Below are 22,857 nucleotides of genomic sequence, written 5' to 3'. Positions count from 1 at the left end.
TGTGGGGTTTTGGAAGAGTGTGTGGGATTGTAAAAATGTGTTTCTGTGGGGTCGTAGGAGTGTGTGTCTATTGGTTACAGGAGTGTGTTTTGGGTTGTAGAGGTGTGTGTGTGTGTGTGTGTGTGTGTGGTTATAGCAGTATTGTGGGGCTTAGGAATGTGTCTGTGTGGTTATAGGAGTGTATATAGGGATTTGTAGGAGTATAGGGATTGGTAGGAGTGTGTGTTGTATGTGTGTGGCTAGGTCATGCTGCATTAACAGACAAGCTCCCATGTCTCAGTGACTTCCCTCACACAACAGGAATTCAGTGCTCCTTTCATGAAAGTTGGCAGGGTCTCCCTCTTCATATACACCCAGGATCCCAGGCTAATGGAGCCTCCCTCCTGGCATGAATTATTTTGTAACTGATACAGATGGAAAGAAATGTGGTAAATTGCTTACTTCTTAACACTTCTACCAGAAGTGACATCCATGATTTTATCTCACGTTTTATTATTTGGAACAAGTGATGCTGTTGTTGTTCATTCACCCAGTATTGCCCGACTCTTTGCAACCCCATGGACTACAGCACACCAGGCCTCCCTGTCCCTCATCATCTCTTGAAGTTTGCCCAAGTTCATGTCCATTGCATCAGTGATGCCATCCAGCCTTCTCATCCTCTGATGTCCTCTTCTCCTTCTGCCCTCAATCTTTCCCAGCAGCAGGAACTTTTCCAATGAGTTGGCTGTTCACATCAGGTGACCAAAATACTGGAGCTTCAGCTTCAGCATCAGTCCTTCTAGTGAATATTCAGGCTTGATTTCCCCTAAGATTGATTGTTTTGATCTCCTTACTGTCCAAGGAATTTTCAGGAGTCTTCTCCAGCACCACAGTTGAAAGGCACCAGTTCTTTGGTGCTCTGACTTCTTTATGGTCCAGCTCTCACAACCGTATGTGACCACTGGGAAGACCATAGCCTTGACTATACAGACCTTTTTTGGCAGAGTGATGTCTCTGCTTTTAAACATACTCTCTAGGTTTGTCATAGCTTTCCTGCCAAGAAGCAATCGTCTTCTGATTTCATGGCTGCAGTCACCATCCTCAGTGATTTTAGAGCCCAAGAAGAGGAAATCCATCACTACTTCCACCTTTTCCCCTTCTATTTGCCATGAAGTAATGGAGCCAGATGCTGTGATGTTAAAAAAAAAAAGAAAAAGATTTTTAAATATTTAGTTTTAAGCCGGCTTTTTCACTCTCCTCCTGCACCCACATCAAGAGGTTCTTTAGTTCCTCTTCGCTTTTTGCCATTAGAGTGGTATCAACTGCATTATCTCAGGTTGTTGATGTTTCTCTCTTCTATCTTGATTCCAGCTTGCAATTCATCCAGCCTGGCATTTCTCATGATGTACTCAGCATACAGTTTAAATAAATAAACAGGGTGACAACAGACAGCTCTGTCGTACTCCTTTCTCCATCCTGAACCAATCAGTTGTTCCATAAAGGGTTCTAACTGTTTTTTCTTGACCAGATTTCCAGGGGACAGGTAAGATGGTCTGGTATTCCCATCTCTTTAAGGATTTTCCATTGTTTGTTATGATCCACATAGTCAAAGGCTTCAGCATAGTCAATAAAATAGAGGTAGATGTTTTTCCGGAATTCCCTAGCTTTCTCTATGATCCAGCGAATGTTAGCGATTTGATCTTTGGTTCCTTTTCCTTTTCTAAACCCAGCTTGGATGTCTGGAAGTCCTTGGTTCACATAATGCTGAAGCCTAACATGCAAAATTTTAAACATGACCTTACTAGCATGGGAGATAAGTGCAATTGTCCAGTGGTTTGAGCATTCTTTAGTGTTAGATAAAAGACGACCAGGACACCAAAAGAATGTCTAACAGGCTTTAATGGGGAAGCACTCCTGGGTGTGGTTCCCGGACCCAAATGAGGCAGGTCGAGGAAGTCCGCACCTGGACTGTGCTGGGGAGTGGTTTATATGCGTTCGTTGTGGGGGATGGTCAGGCTAGATCGCCCAAAAAAGGTATGGTTAGTGGACAGGGGTTCGGATAGGTTGCCAGGCCGAGGCGTCGCGGGCTGGCAGGTCCTTCTACATGGCTGGGGTGGGGCGGCTTTAGCTGGCAAAGTGTGCTGTCATTGGTCCCTGCGATGTGGGAGGCTCCTTCCGTTAGGGACTTCCTTCGCCGGTGGGAGAGAGGAGGGGTGGCCCATCATGGCCCTGGGGTCTGGCCCTACATTCTGACCCTTTTGATAGGATAAGGGGTGCCGTTATCACTTCTGGCTACTTCCTGCTGAACTGGGGCATTGCTGGGGCTAAGGGTCGTAGCTGGATCCCAGTGACCTTTAGGAGGCCTCAGGGTCTCTGGACGGGAGTCTGGAGTATACGGCCATCATCAACATCTGTCCAGTAGCCGTCTGGGTCAGCTCCCTGACCTTCTGGAGGATGATCTGAAAAAATACAAGGTCCTATCGACAGGATGAGGAGCAAGGCTGTGAGGGGTCCGAGAAGTGGGAGAAGCCATTTTGACCAAGACGACCTCCACCATCCTGAGAAATTGAAACTGTCTGACTCAGCCTGCCTAAATCTGATGCTCTCTCTCAGCTCACAGACCTTGTTTTGGACTATCCGCAAGGCATTAACAAAAAAACAACAGTCTTCCCTTAAGAACTGACAGATTTCCCCTTTTTCAGCCGTTAGCAGGTCTAGGGCCCTTCGATTTTGGAGAGCCACTGCTGCGAGAGAGGTTATCTGGGTTTGAAATGCCATTAGGGAATTTGCCACCTTGTCCAGGTCTCGATTGAGGTCTGCGGACAGCTTATAGTAGAAGTGCATGGCTGATCCCAATCCTCCCGCCCCCAGTCCTAAGGCCGTGAATAAACTTCCCCCAAGGAGCAGGGGAGCTGCAGCCAATGCCCTTCGGTGGTGGTGGGTTGGTTGGATCTGGTCTTCCAACCAACAGTGGGAGAATGGTCAGGTAGGGAGTAAGGGAGACTGGGGTGCAAGGCTGAGTCCAGTTAGGCGGGAAGCATTGTAATAAGGTGGTTTGATTACAAAGAAAAGATATTTTCTGCATACTGGAGGGTTTGGGGATAGAGGGTCTCATCTCGAACTGTCACAGGCTGCTGTGGTTAATGAGGTGCCATTGGCCAGAAAACAAGAGGCACTGGCTGGGAGATACAGTATCTCAGTGGTCAAGGGCCCCATTGGCAAGGTTACTTCAGTGGCATTTCGAGTGAGATTTTGGGCCTCTATCCATTTCCGGGGGATCGGTTGGGCAAGGAACAGTCGGGGTCTCAAGGGGAGACAGAGCCAACATGAGAGGTTTGGTGAGGATTCAGTCAGGGTCTGATAGGTGTCACTGAGGCTGGTGAAAATTTGAGATGAAAAATCCAGGGGTTTGAGCACCTGATGAACCTGGTCTAGGAGTTTTTTGGGCTCATGGTGTGGATCAGAGGCTTCAGTTGTCAGCTTTATGAGGTCGTGTTGGACCTTATGTTGGATTTGTTCTCGCCTCTGATCTTAGGCCCCCTTCCCGTCTGTCATTCCATAGTGAGTTTGCATGGTAAAACAGAGATCTTTGCCCCCAGCTTTATAGCAGTTAGAGGCTGAGCTTGATTTGGCAATCCCAAGGCTCTTGGCCGTCCAATACCATTTACCTCCATGGAAGCACGGCTGGGCAGGTAAGGCATAACAGTCTTGGTGGACATAAGTGTAGGCTGTGAACCCAGTTCCCCAGCGGTCTCATTCGGTGCAGCCCCAGTGGCAGGGTGTAGGTTGTTCTGCCCGTGTTATCATGGCCAGGAAAAATAGTGGCAAGAGCATATTTAGCTATGATATTAGAAGGAGAGTGATAAAAAAGAAGTCAATTTGAGATTCTGTAAAAAGGAGGAAGGTCCCCTGTAAGTATAGATCAGAAATTGCCTGAAAGAAAGTCACAGTTAATAATCGGGGTAGCCAGCCAAAGGTCCTGTAATAGGGTCAGGATAAAGTCTTCGAGGCAGGCTAGGGTGAGAGACATATGGCCAGGTCAGGCTGCCCCAAAGGAATAGCACCCCAGGAGTAGTGAATGGATAATAAGGTAAGCAAGGGCCAGTTAAAGTCGAAGTGTGAGCGGCCAGTCCTGGGGGGCCGTGACAGCCAGTCCAATGGCGAAGAGTATGGCCTGAGTTGCGATTGGCAACAGCCACAGCGGATGAGGCCAGACAAGCATTGGATGGGGCGTGTCACTCACTGGTGGGAGGCAAGGGTGTCTTAGTAATGGAGATCTTGGTAGGTCCCAAGATTTTAGAGGTGTAAGTCTCCAGGGGTTTGGGAGAAGGCAGGCTGTGTAGTGGAGCCCGTTTGAGCCATGTGATGTGATATCGTGGCTCGTGTCCCCACAGTTTGGCTGCTCTAGGGTGGTGAGGACCACTGTGAAAGGCCCAGCCCACCGGGGCTGCAGGGGCTGAGGCATCAGCGTCTTTAGGAGAACCTGATCTCCTGATGCCAAAGCGGGGGACAGGATCGCCTGGGCATGATCTCTGACAGGTTGAGGGAGGACACGGTCAGCTTGTTCTCTAAGTAGGGACCTCAGGAGGGTGAAATAGGGCAAGTAAGTCCCCAGAAGGGGGGTTGGGGGATCTGGAAGGTTAGTCAGCAGATACGGCCTACCGTACAGCAGTTCAAAAGATGTCAAACCCGTCTTAGCATGAGGAGTTGTCCTTATGCGGGTCAGGGCTACTGGCAGGAGATTGACCCAGGAGAGACAAAGTTCTGCCGTTAACCTGGTCAGATGAGCCTTGAGGATGCCATTAGCCTGTTCTACCTTGCCTGATGACTGAGGTTTGTATGGGACATGTAAGTGCCAAGAAATGTTTAAAGCCTCGCCTATTTGCTGAGTAATTTGAGAAACAAAGGCAGGCCCGTTATCAGACTGGATGGAGTTGGGGAGCCCAAACTGTGGAATGAGGTGTGTTAAGAGAGTGTTGGTGACGGTATTGGCTGTCTCCCGGGCAGTTGGGAATGCTTCTACCCATCCAGAAAACGTGTCAACACAGACCGGCATATACCGGAAGGTCTGATGTCTAGGCATGTGAGTAAAGTCTATCTGCCAATCCTGTCCCAGCAGGTGTCCCTTCAACTGGTGAGTTTCTTGTGGCAGCCTGAGTCCTCCTTGAGGAGAGGTCTTGGCACAGATTAGGCAGCGATGATGGACTGCCTGAATGGTAGGTCGGAGATGTAATGGGGAAAAGAGAGGGCTAGGGAAGGTCAAGAGTGCGCGGGGCCCAATGTGTAAAGAGTCATGGATCTGGGTGATAATGGACATTGCCTGTTTTTCGGGTAGGACTAGTTTGTCGTGGAGCGTGATCCATCCTGAGGGGTGTTTCAAAGTGCCCTCCTGTAAGAGGAGGGCCTTCATTTTGGCCTTTGAGTAGTTAGGTGTAAGGGACGTCCTGAGAAATAGTATAGGCAGAGGTCCCTGTTGTAAGGCTATCTGTTTGGCCACCTGGTCAGCCTTATTGTTGCCTAGGGAAACCATGTTGTGAGTTGTCTGATGTCCTTCGCAGTGTAGGATGGCTACCTGGGTGGGCTGTGAGATGGCCTCCAGGAGCTTGGTGATTAGGGGGGCATTAGAGATGGGTGATACCTTGGTGATGAGGAATCCCCTCTCTCTCTAAATAGCTGAATGTGAATGTGCAATCAAAAAGGCACATTTGAAGTCAGTATAGATGTTAACCTGTTTTCCCGTTGCCAGGTGTAAGGCTCTAGTGAGCGTTATTAGTTCTGCCTTTTGGGAGGTGGTTCCCTCCAGTAGCGGGCGAGCCTCGAGGATGTCACTGGTGGTCACAACTGCATACACAGTGGCCCGACAACCGTTAGGGTCTCATTTTGAACTGCCATCTACAAATAGTATGAGGTCTGGGTTTTTTAGCAGAGTAGCAAAAATGTTTGGGGGCAGTTGGGTAAGAGTGTCCAGGACCTCTATGCATGAGTGAGGTCCTGTGTCTTTGCCTGAAGGACAGGTTGGAAGTGAGGGGAGAGAAGATAGAGGGTTTAGCTGGTAGCTGTGGCCCAAAGTAACCTGGGGGTTATCCAGAAAGACCAGGTGGAATTGTTGGAGCTGAGAGTCGCTAAGGTCTGACAGGAATTTGGAAGCCAGGAGGTTGGCCAAACGGTGTGGTGAGAATATAGTTAGGGGTTGATCTAGAATTAGCTTTTTTGCATCTGCGTATAGAGAAGCTCCTGCTGCCAGGGCACGTAGGCAGGAGAACCATCCCTGGGCGGTGGGGTCTAACTGTTTGGAGATAAATGTCACTGGCAGCATTTCAGGGCCCACAGGTTGTATGAGGGCTCCAAAGGCTATGCCCCCTTTTTACCAGTGTACAGGTGATAGGGGAGGTTGGGATTGGGCAGGAAGAGCGGGGAAGAGGACAGCAAAGCTGAGTGAAGGTTGTAGAAAGCCTTCTGGACCTCTGTTTCTGAAGACAGCAGTCCAGTAAGGGTGTCTTTTGCGGCTGCATAGAGGTTTTTAGCTAGCGAAGCATAGTTGGGGACCCAGTGCCAGAAGAATCCTGTTAACCCCAAAAAAGACAAGATTTGTTCTCCAGTGGAAGGGGGCAGAGGTCTCGGAGAAGGCTGAGTCTGTCAGTAGTTAGAGCCTTGGTTGTCAGGGTAATCTTTAGATCTAGGTAAGTCACAGAGGTCGGTGTGAGTTGGGCCTTTTGTTGAGATGCTTGGTATCCTTTAGAGTTAAGGAAGTTAAGAAGAATAGTGGTATGTGTCTGAGAGAGAGCTTGTTGAGGGGCTGCAGAGCAGAAGGTCATCCACATACTGTAAGAGGACACTAGGGGCCAAAGGGCATGTAGCCAGATCCCGGGCCAGAGCCTGGCCAAAAAAATGGGGGCTGTCTCTAAGCCCTTGGGGGAGGACTGTCCATGTTAGCTGGGAGGACTATTGGGTTTCTGGGTTGGTCCATGTGAAAGCAAAGAGGAATTGGCAGTCTGGGTGTAAGGGAATAGTGAAAAAGGCATCTTTGAGGTCTATGACAGTAAAGTGAGTTGTAATGCTAGGGATGTCAGAAGGCAAGGTATAGGGATTGGGGACAATTGGATGGGCAGGGATCAGGGCCTTGTTTATCAGTCGAAGGTCCTGGACCAGTCGGTAGCTGCCAGCAGCTTTCCCTACCAGGAGAATGGGGGTATTGTAGGGCAAGGTCATGGGGACTAGGAAGCTCTGGCCCAAGAGACAGTCTATGATTGGTTTAAGACCGTGTAGGTGAGTCTGAGAGATGGGGAATTGAGAGCGGTTTGGGAAGTGGGAAGGATCACGTAGTTTAATCAGGACGGGGGTGTGATGGGTTGTTACCAGAGGGATTTCAGTGTCCCGGATGCTAGGGTTGACAACTGGAGCCTCAGGGGAGCAGAGGAGGAGTAGGGGCAAGGTGAGAGATTGGGAAAGTGAGAGAGGTAGGTGAATGGAGGCCCTAAGCTTAGCTAAAATGTCCCGCCCCAGCAGGGGAGTGGGGCATGAAGGGATTACCAGAAAGGAGTGTGTGAACAAGAAGTGACCAAGCTGACAGGGCTGTGGCCCAGTCTACCAGGGTCGTGAAGATGTGCCGTCTATACCCACCACTGAGACCTGGGAAGGATGTAAGGTGTCCCTGAAGGAGGGAAGAATCGAGTAAGTAGCCCTTGTATCTATCAAGAAATTGATAGATTTACTTGCCACTTGAATCATTACCCTGGGCTCGGCTTGGGTTATGGGGGTCCCCGAGTCTGGGCATCGTCAATCTTCATTAAAGGAGAGAAGTTCCAAGGCGGGATGAGGGGAGGAAATGTCCTTTTGGGAGCCCAGACCTCAGTCCAGTAAGGCCGGGGCCTGAGTTGCCCGGGGACAATCACTCGCCCAATGTCCCGGCTGTTTGCAACAAGGGCACGGCTTTGTCAGGAGCCGGGGGTTTGGGCATTGGTGGGCCCAGTGGCCCTCATAACCGCGTTTGAAGCAGATTCCCGGCAGTGGCTTCTGGGGACCCACCTTCTGTCCTGTGGCTGGCCGCAGGGCTGCTACCAGCGCCTGGGTGTGTCTCTCAAGGAGGTTAGCCTGGAGTTTGGCTTTTTGTTTAAGCCTTGCCTTGTGGCTGGCTTCAGCGGCTTCCTCTCGGGCATTATAAACCTTAAAGGCCATTTTTACCAGGTCTTGGAGGGGGGTCTGAGGCCCATCCTCAGCCTTGGAGAGTTTTTTATTTTTTATTTTTTATTTTTTTATCTGAAGCTGATTGGAATATAAAACTGTTGGCTAGGGTAGTGATTCCTGCCAGAGAATCTGGGGCAATCCAGGTATAGGTGGTGAGAGCCTCTGTCAGTCTGTTAAGAAAGGCTGCTGGGTTCTCATCAGGGCCATGGGTTACTTCATCTAGCTTAAGTAGGTTTACTACCTTGAGGGAGGTGGTCTCCATTCCCTCCAATAGGCATTTTACCATGTATTGAATGTTGGCTCTTCCTCTCTGTCCCTCCTGATAGTCCCAGTCTGGGTCTACATCTGGAATAGCAGCTGCTCCAGGTGGCCAGGCTGTGTCTGCTGGGTTAGCTAGATGTTTTTGGTCAGCCACCACTTTTGCCATGGCCCAAATGGCCTTTCTCTCCTCTGGGGTAGTGGTGGACCCCAGAATGACAAATACATCCTGCCAGGTGAGGGCGTAAGACTGAGGCAGCTGGGTGAAGTTTTTGATGTAGTTAGAGGGGTTGGCCGAATAGGAGCCTAGCCATTGTTAAATATGGGCAAGATGTTGGAGTGAAAAGGGCACGTGGACATGGGCAAGACCCTTCGGGCCAGCCACCTGGCAGAGAGGAAGCAGGGGAGCTGGTGGCAGATCGGGAGCGGTCCGGGAACTTGTGTGTGAGCTGACTGGTGAGTCAGAAAGGGGTGGGCACAGAGGAAGGGGTGGATACTGAGGCGGAGCCAAGGGAGCGGCAAGAGGCATAGTCACAGGCGGGCTGGGCTGTGAGGAGGATGGGAAGAGTGGATATGGAGGAAGTTGGTGAGGGGGATAGAGGGGGAGTTGGTGTGGGGGAGGTTGGTGAGGCAGGGCATGAAGGAAGGTGGGTATAGAGGCGGCTTAGTCACAGGAGGGCTGGGCTGTGAGGACAATGGGGGAGGAGTGGATATGGAGGAAGTTGGTGAGGGCGATAGAGGGGGAGTTGGTGTAGGGCTAGGAAGGGCCATGGCTAGGAGAATTTCAGAAGGGGAACAGTGGGTATATAGGGTGGGACGGGAGCGCAACAGCCAGAAAGCCTGTACGTAGGGTACCTCAGACCATTTTCCCATCCTCTGGCAGTAATTATCTAAGTCACGGACGATGTTAAAATCAAACATTCCAGTTGGCGGCTATTGTGAGCTGTTATCTAAAGAATATTGGGGCCATGCCTCAGAAAAGAGGAAGGTTAAGCATTTGGAGTGAATTTCTCTAGAGATATGTAGAGTTCTGAGGTTGGCGAGTAAACATTCTAGCGGTGTGGATCAGGGTTGGTCGGCCCTGGAGGCAGCCATCCCCATGGCGAATATGAAACGAAGGTCCTGGACCAATCGTTAGTGGGGCTGGGAGTGGTCCGGTCAGGCCTCCCCGAACAGGCTGTCAGCCCAGCGAGGTGAGGAGAGGGCCACTCCGCCAAGATGGACGTCTCCGAGTTGACTGGTGCCAAGGAATAGCAGGCCTGGCCTGCAGAGGAGGGGTCCGGACATGGCTGTGATTTAAAAGGACCTAGACACCCTATGAATAATCGCCATGGGAGCAACAACCCCGAACCCGACCGATGGAACTTACCCCATATCCTGCCAGACGGTTGAATGGTCCTGGAGGGGTGACGGAGTGACCTGGTCCAGCGCGGGCCAGACCTGAGGGGGGCCGCAAGTCCCGCTCATCGTGGGATGGGCCCTCGCCTCAAGCCCCACATTGGGTGCCAAATGTTAGGTAAAAGATGACCAGGACACCAAAAGAGTGTCTAACAGGCTTTAATGGGGAAGCGCTCCTGGGCGGGGTTCCCGGACCCGAAAGAGGCAGGTTGAGGAAGTCCGCGCCTGGACTGTGCAGGGGAGTGGTTTATATGCGTTTGTTGAGGGGGATGGTCAGGCTAGATCGCCCAAAAAATGTACGGTTACTGGACGGGGGTTCAGATAGTTTGCCAGGCCGAGGTGTCGCGGGCTGACAGGTCCTTCTACGTGGCTGGGGTGGGGCAGCTTTAGCTGGCGAAGTGTGCTATCATTGGTCCCCGGGATGTGGGAGGCTCCTTCCATTAGGGACTTCCCCCGCCGGTGGGAGAGAAGAGGGGTGGCCCATCATGGCCCCGGGGTCCAGCCTTACATTTAGTGCCACCCTTCTTGGGAACCCGGATAAGGCTTGATCTTTTCTAGTCCTGTGGTCACTGCTGGGTCTTCCAGATTTGCTGACATATTGAGTGCAACACTTTGATAACATCATATTTTAGGGGTTTGAATAGCTCTGCTGGAATTCTATTGTATCCACTAGCTTAATGGACAGCAGTGCTTCTTAAGGTCCACTTGACTTCACCCTCCAGAACATCTGGCTCTTGGTGACTAACACACCATTGTGGCTATCTGGTTCATTAAGATCTTTTTTGTACAGTCCTTCATATATTCTTTCCGTCTCTTCTTTTCCTCTTCTTCCACTAGGTCTCTATATTTTCTGTCCTTTATTGTACCTATCTTTGGGTAAAATGTTCCCTTGATATTCCCAGTTTTCCTGAAGAGATTGCTAGTCTTTCCCCTTCTGTTGTTTCCCTCCATTTTTGTGCATTGTTCATTGAAGAAGGCCTTTTTTTCCCTCTCCTTGCTATTCTTTGGATCTCTACCTTTCCTTTCTCCCTTGCTTTTCACTTCTCTTCTTTCTTCAGCTATTTGTACAGCCTCCTCAGATAACCACTTTGCCCTCTTGCTTTTTAACTATTTTACCTCACTTTTTAAATTTGGACTAAGTGATGTAGCCTCACCTAATTCAGAGAGGTTGGTAGTACAGTCCTTTCAGAAGAAGCAGAGTGAAATTTCTGTGAATGGTCTGATGCTGCCTGATTATGGGTATATGAGTCTCTGTGATCAATGAGAGGGATTTATTTCCTCTCTCATCATCTGGGAACTGGGGCAAGGTCCATGAGCCACAGATCAGGCTGGGAAGCACTGTTTGGAAAGGCTGAATATTCCACTAGTCTTGGACATGCCGTCCATCTCTGTTGCTTGTCTGGAAATTTGGATATGCTCTGAGGCACTCAGATTAAAAAAAAATAAAAAAGTCAACTTGAAAAATACCAATATATATTGCATATTCTAAGAAGAAGAGTCCCTATCTCACTTTAGTTCTGAGGACATCTGCGCAGGGCAGTTGTGGGTATAATAAGCAGGGGACAGTATGGCCTGCAAGGGTTGGGAGCCCATAGTTCTTGCAGCTCTGGATAGGTCTGTTTCTGTGTCCTTGGGAAACTATGTCACTTGTCTATCTTATTTACCCATCTGTAATCTGGGACTGATGCGTCCCCAGCATTCAGGGAGTTGTGAAGACTGCATGAGATCCTGTCTGGCCAGCCCTGAGCACTAGGCCTGGCCAGAGCAATGCTTACCATATTAACTGCTCTGCATCAAACCATGCTCCAACCATCACATCGTGTTAGGCTATAACCAGCTCTGCTCTGCTTTTTGCTAGCTGTGTGAGTGTACTTAGTTGTTACATGCTTCTTTCAGCCCTCAATTTTATCATTTGAAAAATGGAGAGAATTATAATGCCTCCTTTCCAGAGTTGTGGTAGGTTTTTAAGGTTTGTGTGGGTAAACGCTCAGTGTGTCCAGGGAAGGTGCAGGGTGTGTGGGAGGAACATAAGCAGAGGCGGGTGTGGGGCAGTCCCGGGAGCATGTGGATGCCAATGCAAAATTGGTTTTACAGTTTTCCTTAATTGGGACAGTGCTTTCCTTTCCTTTTATTAGTCAGTTTGTGAAGGCAGTGGCTTTGCGGACTGCACCTCTCTCCTAGGGTCCCTCCAGAGTGATGCTTTTGCTGAGGCAACCTAGGCAGCATGGCTATTCACCACAAAGGCATCTTCTTTTTCCCTCCCATTGACACAGAGCTGAGGCGTTCTGAGCAGAAAGGATGGGGGAAAGAGGTCATTAATTTTAGAGTGCTGGGGAGCCAAGAGGGGCGTCTTCATTAGAAAGTTCAAAATTGCATTTTATTTCCATTTTGATGAGATTTTTATGTTTTAGAAGAGATGAAGTTGGATCCCATGAGTGTAATGAACTCAGAAAGATCATAGATACTGGATTGAATCCAATGAACCATGAGTAGGTTAGTAAATTAATTAAATTTGAGAAAATAATGAATATTTTGGCCACTGAATTAAAATTTCTCAAATGTCTTAAAAAGACAGTAGCAAACCTGATTCATGGGAAATTATGGTTACATGACAATGCCCTTAAGCTCTTCTCGTGTTTGCTTCATGAAACCATGTTGGTAAAAGAGTATCTGCAGTGTGGTCAGGGGAGTGGGGAGGAGGGAGTTACTTCAAAATGCTCCTGTTGGTGGTCCTAATCCTTTGGCTCTGGAGCCCACATATACTTGATCACATCTTTGCCTCGCATCATTAATTAGAAGATTTGTTCAGAACAGTTTTGAGTTGGGGTTGGTATAGGAGAAAAGCTGACCAGTTACACAAGGGGCCACAGAAAATTGCTCTGGGGGGATGTGAAACAAAATGTCCATTTTTATAGAGAAGAGGTTTGAGAGCTGTGGTTTAGGACGCAGCCCCTTCTTCCCACTGCAATCTCTGCACTTCGCATCACCCATGACTTTTAGCCCCAAGAAGAGGTAGTGCTAGGAAGCAGCTAGGGTTTTCTTGTTGAATAAGTACTCATTTTGTGCTGGACACTCTACATATGGTCTCATTTAATTCAACCAAGTTGTGACCTAATTAGGGACCTGATAATTGCCACATTACAGATAAGGAAAAGAGTATAACTACATTGATATGTCTCATTTTAATTTCAAGACCACAGTCCTTAGAGGGGAGTGTTCACTTCTGCCTAGCAGGATATATATATATATATATATATATATATATATATATATATATATATATTGCTATAAAGATTCAGATGGTAAGTATTATAGGCTTTGTGGGCAGTGTGATCTCTGTTGCAACCACTCAACTCTGCATTGTCTTGTGAAAGCAGCTCTAGATGATGCCTGAATGAACAATTGTGACTGTGCTCCAATAAAACTTTATTTGTGGAAACTGATATTTAAACTGCATATAATTTGTGTACTACAAGATATTATCTTTTGTTTGATTCCCCCCCCCCCCGCCACCAATCCTTTAAAAATGTAAAAATCATACTTAGTCCCAAGGCAATAAAAGCACAGATGTTAGGCAGGATATGGCCTAAGGGCTATCATTGGCTGACTCAAATGTTATGGGAGGTGGTCTACTTTTCTGTAGACCCTGTTTCTGGTGTTCTGTCATTCTCTCTTTTCAAAATGTTTTTTTTTTCTTTTTTTTGCATTTTGCTATTATTTAAATTAAGGCAGATTTCACATCTTCAGTGCACAGTTCAACAGTTTTGACATGTGTCCTCCTGTTCAGTTCAGTTCAGTTCAGTTCAGTTCAGTCACTCAGTCATGTCCGACTCTTTGCGACCCCATGAACTGCAGCATGCCAGGCCTCCCTGTCCATCACCAACTCCCGGAGTTCACCCAGACTCTCATCCATCGAGTCAGTGATGCCATCCAGCCATCTCATCCTCTGTCGTCCCCTTCTCCTCCTGCCTCCAATCCCTCCCAGGATCAGAGTCCTTACCAATGAGTCAACTTTTCACATGAGGTGGCCAAAGTATTGGAGTTTCAGCTTTAGCATCAGTCCTGCCAAAGAACACCCAGGGCTGATCTTCAGAATGGACTGGTTGGATCTCCTTGCAGTCCTTGGGATTCTCAAGAGTCTTCTCCAACACGACAGTTCAAAAGCATCAATTCTTTGGTGCTCAGCTTTCTTCACAGTCCAACTCTCACATCCATACGCGACTACTGGAAAAACCATAGCCTTGACTAGATGGACATTTGTTGGCAAAGGAATGTCTCTGCTTTTCAATATGCTATCTAGGTTGGGCATAACTTTTCTTCCAAGGAGTAAGAGTCTTTTAATTTCATGGCTGCAGTCACCATCTGCAGTGATTTTGGAGACCCCCAAAATAAAGTCTGACACTGTTTTCACTGTTTCCCCATCTATTTCCCATGAAGTGATGGCACCGGATGCCATGATCTTCGTTTTCTGAATGTTGAGCTTTAAGCCAACTTTTTCACTCTCCACTTTCACTTTCATCAAGAGGCTTTTTAGTTCCTCTTCACTTTCTGCCATAAGGGTGGTGTCATCTGCATATCTGAGGTTATTGATATTTCTCCTGGCAATCTTGATTCCAGCTTGTGCTTCTTCCAGCCCAGTGTTTCTCATGATGTACTCTACATATAAGTTAAATAAGCAGGGTGACAATATACAGCCTTGATGTACTCCTTTTCCTATTTGGAACCAGTCTGTTGTTCCATGTCCAGTTCTAACTGTTGCTTCCTGACCTGCATATAGATTTCTCAAGAGGCAGATCAGGTGGTCTAGTATTCCCATCTCTTTCAGAATTTTCCACAGTTATTGTGATCCACACAGTCAATGGCTTTGGCATAGTCAATGAAGCAGAAATAGATGTTTTTCTGGAACTCTATTGCTTTTTCAATGATCCAGAGGATGTTGGCAATTTGATCTCTGGTTCCTCTGCCTTTTCTAAAACCAGCTCAAACATCTGGAAGTTCACGGTTCATGTATTGGTGAAGCCTGGCTTGGAGAATTTTGAGCACTACTTTACTAGAGTGTGAGATGAGCGCAATTGTTCATTCTTTGGCATTGCCTTTCTTTGGGATTGGAATGAAAACTGACCTTTTCCAGTCCTGTGGCCTTTCATGTATGACCCAAATAAAATTCTTTATGATTATACAGTGGAGGTGATGAGTAGACTTCAGGGATTAGATGTGATAGACAAAGTGCTTGAAGAACTATGGACGGAGATTCATAACATTGTACAGGAGACTGTGATCAAAACCATCCCGAAGAAAAAGAAATATAAGAAGGCAAAATGGTTGTCTGAGGAGGCCTTGCAAGTAGCTAAGAATATACCCAGCTGAATACAGAGTTTCAGACAATAGTAAGGAGAGATAAGAAAACCTTCTTAAGTGAACAATGCAAATAAATAGAAGAAAACGATAGAATGGGAAAGACTAAAGATCTCTTCAAGAAAATTGGAGATACCAAAGGAATATTTCATGCAAAGTTGGGCACATTAAAGGAAAGAAACAGCAAGTACCTAACAGAAGCAGAAGACATTAAGAGGAGGTGGAAAGAATACAGAGAAGAACTATACAAAAATGGTCTTAGTGAGCTGAATAGCTACAATGATGTGATCACTCACCTAGAGGAATCCATCCTGGAGTGTGAAGTCAAGTGGGCCTTAGGAAGTATTACTATGAACAAAGCTAGTGGAGGTGATAGAATTCCAGCTGAATTCCAAATCCTTTAAGTTGATGCCATGAAAGTGTTGCGATCAATATGCCAGCATATTTGGAAAACTCAGCAGTGGCCACAGGACTGGAAAAAGTCAGTTTCCATTCCAATCCCAAAGAAAGACAATGCAAAAGAATATTCAAGTTATAGTACAATTGCACTCATTTTACATGCTAGCAAGGTAATGCTCAAAATCCTTCAAGTTAGGCTTCAGCAGGATGTGAACTGAGAACTTCCAGATGTTTAAGCTGGATTTAGAAAAGGCAGAAGAACCAGAGATCAAATTGCCAATATCCACTGGATCCTAGAAAAAGCAAGGGAATTCCAGAAAAAACATCTACTTCTGCTTCACTGAGTACTCTAAAGCCTTTGACTGTGTGTATCACAGCAAACGGTGGAAAATTCTTAACAAGAAGGGAATACCAGATCACCTTACCTGCCTCCTAAGAAACTTGTATGCAGTTCAGGAAGCAACAGTTAGAACCGGACATGGAACAACAGACTGGTTCAATATTGGGAAAAGAATATGTCAAGGGTATATATTGTCACCCTGCTTATTTAGCTTATATACAGAGTACATCATGTGAAATGCCAGGCTGGATGAATCACAAACTGGAATCAAGATTGCCAGGAGAAATATCAATAACCTCAGATATGCAGATGATACCACTCTAATGGCAGAAAGTGAAGAGGAACTGAAGAGCCTCTTGATGAGGGTGAAAGAAGAGAGTGAAAAAGCTGACTTAAAACTCAACATTCAAAAAACTAAGGTCATTGCATCCATTCCCATCACTTCATGGCAAATAGGTGAGGGGAAAATGGAAACAGTAGCATATTACATTTTTTTGCACTTGCACTGCAGACAGTGATTGTAGCCATGAAGTTAAACACATTTGCACCTTGGAAGAACAGCTCTGATAAACTTATACAATATATTAAAAAGCAGACATCCCTTTGCCAACAAAATCCATATAGTCAAAGCTATGGTTTTTCCAATAGTCATGTACAGATGTGAGAGTTGGACCATAAAGAAGGCTCAGCACTGAAGAATTGATGCTTTCGAACTGTGGTGCTGGAAAAGACTCTTGAGAGTCCCTTGGACAGCAAGGAGATCAAACCAGTCAATCCTAAAGGAAATCAACCCTGAATATTCATTGGAAAGACTGATGTTGAAGTTGAAGCTCCCTGGCAACCTGATGTGAAGAGCTAACTCATTGGAAAAGACCCTGATGCTGGGAAAGATTGCAGGCAAGAGAAGAAGGGAGGAACAGAGGATGAGATGGCTGGTTGGCATCACCCACTCAACGGACATGAGTTTGAGTAAACTCCAGGAGAGAGTGAACAGGGAAGCCTGACGTGCTGTCATTCATGGGGTCCCAAAGAGTCGGATACAACTTAGGGACTGAAGAGCAATAGATCACTGAGAGAGGAATGTTCTGATATCCAACTCTAGTTGTGAGTTTGTCAACTTCTGTGCAATCTTAAATTTTCTTGATGAAGAAAATTAGATAGATACACATTAAGATTGTTATGTGCTCCTGAAGAATTAATCCTTTTAACATTCTGAAATGTCCCTCTGTATCTCTGGCAGTGTCTTGACATTTACTCTTTCTATTATCATTGATGTTATATCTACTTTCTTGATTTTAGTGTGTACAAAGTATATACTTCTCTAACTTCTTGCTTTCAAATTATAACGGTTGTTAGAATTGTAGTTTGTCTTTTATAAACAATGTAGAGTTGTTTTTTTCTTAAATCCTGTTTGAGAATTTCTGCCTTTAGGTACTTAGTCAATTGATATTTAATGAAATTATTGGTTGTATTAGGTTTGAGTCTGTCATCTTGCTATTTTATTTTAGTTGCATATTTTTTATTCTTTTGTTTGTATTTTTCTGCCTTCTTTTGGAGTAATCAAGCATTTTTTAAAAATTTCCACTTTATTATCTCTTGATTATTTAGTTATACCTATTTGTGCTATTATTAATTTTTGATCTGTCATGATCTGCATTAGATTTTTGGCTCTTAATGTCTTATATTTTACTTCTATGTATAAGTCCCATATGTCTTTATTATTTTTATTATAAACAGATGTAATTTTAAAAATTACTAAGAATAATATTTTATATTTACACTTATATTTACCATTTCTGTTGCTTTTCATCTCTTCCTGGGTTTTTAGCTGACATCATTTCTATTTAGTCCAATGGAGTTCCATTAGTGATTTTTTTGAGGTTAAAGTCTGCAAGTAAAAATTTTCTCATTTTCTTTTTCTGTTTGAAAAGTGTATCTTTTTAGCTTTAATTTTTTAAAGTGCTTTTCATTAATATAGAATTCTAAGTTTACGTTTTTCCCCTTTTGGCACCTTAGAGATGCATCTTTGTTTTCTTGTTTCCACTTTTATTTTTTTCTGTTTGAAATAGGATTTCTCTTAAATTTTTATTTTAAGCAGTTTGCCTATGATGTGTCTGGCTGTGGTCCTCTTTATATTTCCCCTCTTTGGCATTCTTGGATCCCTGCTTCAGATCTTTAATTACTTTTTGGAAAAATTTGGTCTTTTTTTTTTTTTTTTTTGACTATTTCTTCTGCTCCTTTTTATTCTTTCTGGTATCCCTACATTAGACCATTTGCTATTTTCCCACTTGCATCAGACAATCTGTTTTTTAAAAATGTTATCTTTGGGTGTTTTAGCTTGGATAATTTCCTTTAATGCCCTGAACCCATTGATCCTTTTTTGTTAATAATAAATTAATAAATAATAAGTTAATAAATTAACTTATTTGTTAATAATAAATTTTTCATTTAGATACTATGTTTTTGGTTCTAGAATTTCAGTTGTTCTCCTTTTACAGTTAAAATTTCTTTCCTGAAATTCTTCATATCTTCACTAATTTTATTCATTTTTTCTTTTCAATTCTTGGAGATACTTAAAATAATTTTCAAAAAAGATCATTGTCTTCTAATTCCAAAATTTGGGTCATCTGTGGGTCTGTATCATTGACATTCCTCTAATTTTAGGTATATTTTCCTCCTTCTTTGAATCTCCAGTATTTTTTGTTGTTGTTGAATGATGGATATTGTAATTGATACTTTGCAGAGTCTGAATTATGTAATTATGTTATCTTTCTTTAGAGATAGTTGAACTTTGTGTGTGTGTGATATATGTACATATGTGTATGCATATTTGCATGTATATGTAAGATTGCATATGCATCACATACGTGCACACACATGGGCACATATGTGTGTGTATATATGCATGTACAGTTGAATTGTTGTTGGATCATCTTGATCTTGTGTTGTTCCCTCCTCTTTGTTCCAAAACTCTTAATGTTAGATGATCCCAGTGTTCAGTCTTTGGTCCTATTCTCTGCTCTATTTATATTTCTTCTTTGGTGATTGCATTTAGTCTTATGAATTTAAATACCAAATATGCTGACAGCTCCCAAATTTATATCTCAGCCTTGACACATCTTTTAGTAGGACTCTGATCTCATCTGCAACATCTCTAAACAGTTTAAGCATTCCTCCTGCCGTTTCAGTCATACTTCTTAATTTTCTTTTTCTTCTATTGGGGTATAATTTTCTTTTTCTTCTATAGTTGTGATGGTTCTTGCAGTACAATCAAGTGAGTCAGTATGAACCTCCCTCCCATCTCCCCCGTGCCACCCTTCTAGGTTGTCCCAGAGCACCAAGCTGAGTTCCCTGTGCTATACAGCTGCTTCCTGACAGCTGTTTTACACAATTATGTTAGTCGCTCAGTGGTGTCCAGTTCTTTGTGATCCCATGGACTTTATGGGCTTCCCCAGTGGCTCAGCGGTAAAGAATCCACCTGCATTGTAGGAGGTGCACAAAATGTGGTTTTGATCCGTGGGTTGGGAAGATCCCTTGGAGAAGGGAATGGCAACCCACTCCAGTATTCTTGCCTGGAGAAGTCCATGGACAGAGGAGTCTAGCAGGCTACAGTGCGCAGGGTCCCAAAGATTTGACACGACTGAAGTGACTTAACATGCACATATACACGCACGCACAGACTATAGCTCACCAGGCTCCTCTGTCCATAGGATTTCCCAGGCAAGAATATTGGAATGGATTGCCATTTCCTTTTCCAAGGGATCTTCCAGACCCAGGGATCAAACCCGGGTCTTCTGAATTGCAGGCACTCTTTCCCATCTGAGCTGCCAGGGAAGCCCGTTTTATACACGGAACTGAATATATGTCAATGTTACTCTCTCAATTTGACCCACCCTCTCCTTAACCCCTTGTGTCCACAAGTCTATTCTCCACATCTGTGTCTCTATTTCTACCCTGAAAATAGGTCCATCAGTACTATTTTTTCTAGATTCCATATGTCGTGTTGATTTATTTCTCTCCCTCCATTCTTGTCTCATTGTAACAAAGATTTGGAAAGAGGGACTAATTACAGCTCAAAAAAGCAGTTTTCTCAGCTCCTCTCTTGTTGTAGCAAGTATTTGAAACAACAGACTGTTACAGCTCAGTTACAGCTCAAGCAGGCAGATCTTTTATTAAACAGACAGCATATAGTATACTCCAGAGATGTGAGACTGGACCAGCTCCAAAGGAGTGGCCATGATCCCCCTTGGCTTCCCTTTTTATGCTCCCTGTCTCCTCCTCTGGGTTCTTCCCTGTGCAAAATGCAAAGGAGGGTATGCTCAAGGCCAGTCAAGGAAGGGGAGCATCTGGGCACATTCAAAATCGGAATTATATGTATTCATCTAAGTGGGCCCAGGCTGAGAGTTTTGATTGATAGTTGCAAGTTACATAACAACAGGCTCTATTGCACATGTTTTTCCCATAATTCAGTCTGCTGTAATCAGTTGTGCACATGTATAGAATATTTATGAACCCTTAGTGGGCTCCTAGCTACCTAAGGTTACTTGAGGACACAACTGTGCATCAGGGGCGAATGTGCAGGAGATTGAGAAGGCCCTGTGGTTAGTTTGTATCCACTCTGTACCTAGGGTGCATATGTAGGAGTTAGAAAGGTCTCTGTGGTTATTTTTACAGCATATCTGTGAGCTCTCCTGGGCATGCCTGGATGGGGTTTAGAGATCAGCTTGCATCCTTTTCATCTAGGCCACTCTTGTTGCTCATGCCTAACTTCCTTCCTAACACATTTGTATGTCACTATACCATATTTGTTTTTTTCTTTCTTGTTAGGAAATATATTTCAATCATTGTGCTTGTGTTCTCAGTCATGTCTGACTCTTTGCAACCCCATGGACTGTAGTCTGCCAGGTTCCTTTGTCCATGGGATTTCCCAGGCAAGAATACTGGAGTGCATTGCTACTTCCTACTCCAGGGGATCTTGCAGACCCAGGGATCAAATCTGTGTCTCCTGTGGCTCCTGCATTGACAGGCGGATTCTTTACCACTTGAGCAACCTGGGAAACCTATTTGAATCATATAGGTGAATATATGATAATATCTGCACATATAATTTAAGTGGTACCAATAATATAATGAACAACTGTGTATCCATCACTCACTAATATATACCTGTGCATCTATTGAGAAACAGAACATTACCAATAACTTCAGCACCCCAGGTACCTCTTTATCAACTGCAATTGCAGTTTTGAACTTGAGTGCATTAATCCTTTACTCTTTTACTATTATTTAATTTTTAAATTGAAGTATAGTTGATGTACAATCTTGTTATCTTTACAGTTTTTAAAGTAGTTTTATCAAACATGAATGTATCTCTAAACGCTATGATGTTTAGTTTTGCAGGTTTTTGAGCTTTAAGTGGAATGATTCTGTACATCTTTCCTTTGGCTTGCTTTTTGCATTTAATATGACATTTATGAAATTTACCTATATTTGAAATAGTATTCTTTTTCATTCTACTCTTGGATGGTGGGTATTTGGTAGATGTTTGGGTTTTTCCTTTTTGTGTGTCTCCATGAATATTGCTGCCATGAGTATTTTTGCATGTATCTCCTGCTGTGTGTACCTTTATGCATATTTCTGTTGGTTAACACTTCGTATCTAGGAGTGAAATGGCTATATCATACAGCACTTGACATTCTGGTCCAGGACTATAACCAATTATCTTCCACAATCCTTCTATCAGCTTATATCTGACTCTCCCCTTTCCACAGCCCCTGGCAGTGAACAAAAAACTCATGTTCTTCCATATTCTCAACTTATATATTGTCAGACTTCTTCATTATTGCCAGTCTGGAGGGTATTAAATGACATGCTATTGTGATCTTCATATTCTTTTCTTTACAGGAATCTTCAAGGACCAGCATAATGGGAACTTCACTTGGGAACACATCCCTTGGGAACACATCCCTATGACCGTTAAAATTCACGAGGCCAGTATGTCTCTACATTTCTTTTAAATTTATTGTTGTTGATTTTTTTCTTGTTGAAATGCAATTGACCCTTGAACAGCATGGGTTTGAACTGTGTAGGTTCACTTACACACAGATTTTTTTTCCAATAAATTCATACTATAGTATTATGTGATCCATGGTTGGTTGACTCTATGGATGTGGAACCATGGATGTGGAGGGTTGACTGTAAAGCCATATGTGGATTTTCAATTGCATGGGATCAGTGCCCTAACCCCCATATTTTTCAAGGGTCAAATATATAGTTGATGTACAATATTATGTTAGTGTTAGATATACTACATAATGATTCGATGTTTGTATACATTATGATTGGAGAAGGAAATGGCAGCCCACTCCAGTATTCTTGTCAAGAAAATCCCATGGACAGGAACCTGGTGGACTATGGTCGACAGGATCCATAGAATCGCAAAGAGTCAGACACAGCTGAGTGACTGAACACACACATACATGCATTATGAGGTGATCACCATAGTTTGGTAAATGCCTGTCCCATACAAAGTTATTATATTATTATTGGCCATATTCCTTATGCTGTATATGATATTCCTGTACTTATTATTGTATAACTGGAGATTTGTGTCTCTCAATTCTCTTCACCTATTTTGCTAACTTCCCATCCCCTCCTTTCAGGCTACCACTTATTTGTTCTTTGTGTCTCTGACTCTGATTTTGTTTTCATTTATTTTTCCTTTAAGATTCCACATGTAAGATTATACAATATTTGTCTTTCTCTGAGTTATTTCAAATAGCGTAATACTCTCTAGATCCATCCATGTGATTGCAAATGGCAAAAATTTTCATATTTTTGTGGCTAATATATTATATTATATATTCCCACCAACCTTGCCCAGGAGTTCCTTTTTCTCCACATCCTTTCCAACACTTATATTGTTTTTTGGATAATAGCCTTTG

Source organism: Capricornis sumatraensis, chromosome 3 (genome assembly GCF_032405125.1).
Source record: "Capricornis sumatraensis isolate serow.1 chromosome 3, serow.2, whole genome shotgun sequence".
Classification (NCBI taxonomy): domain Eukaryota; kingdom Metazoa; phylum Chordata; class Mammalia; order Artiodactyla; family Bovidae; genus Capricornis; species Capricornis sumatraensis.
The sequence above is the reverse complement of the archived record's forward strand: the minus strand, read 5'-3'. Positions refer to the sequence as shown.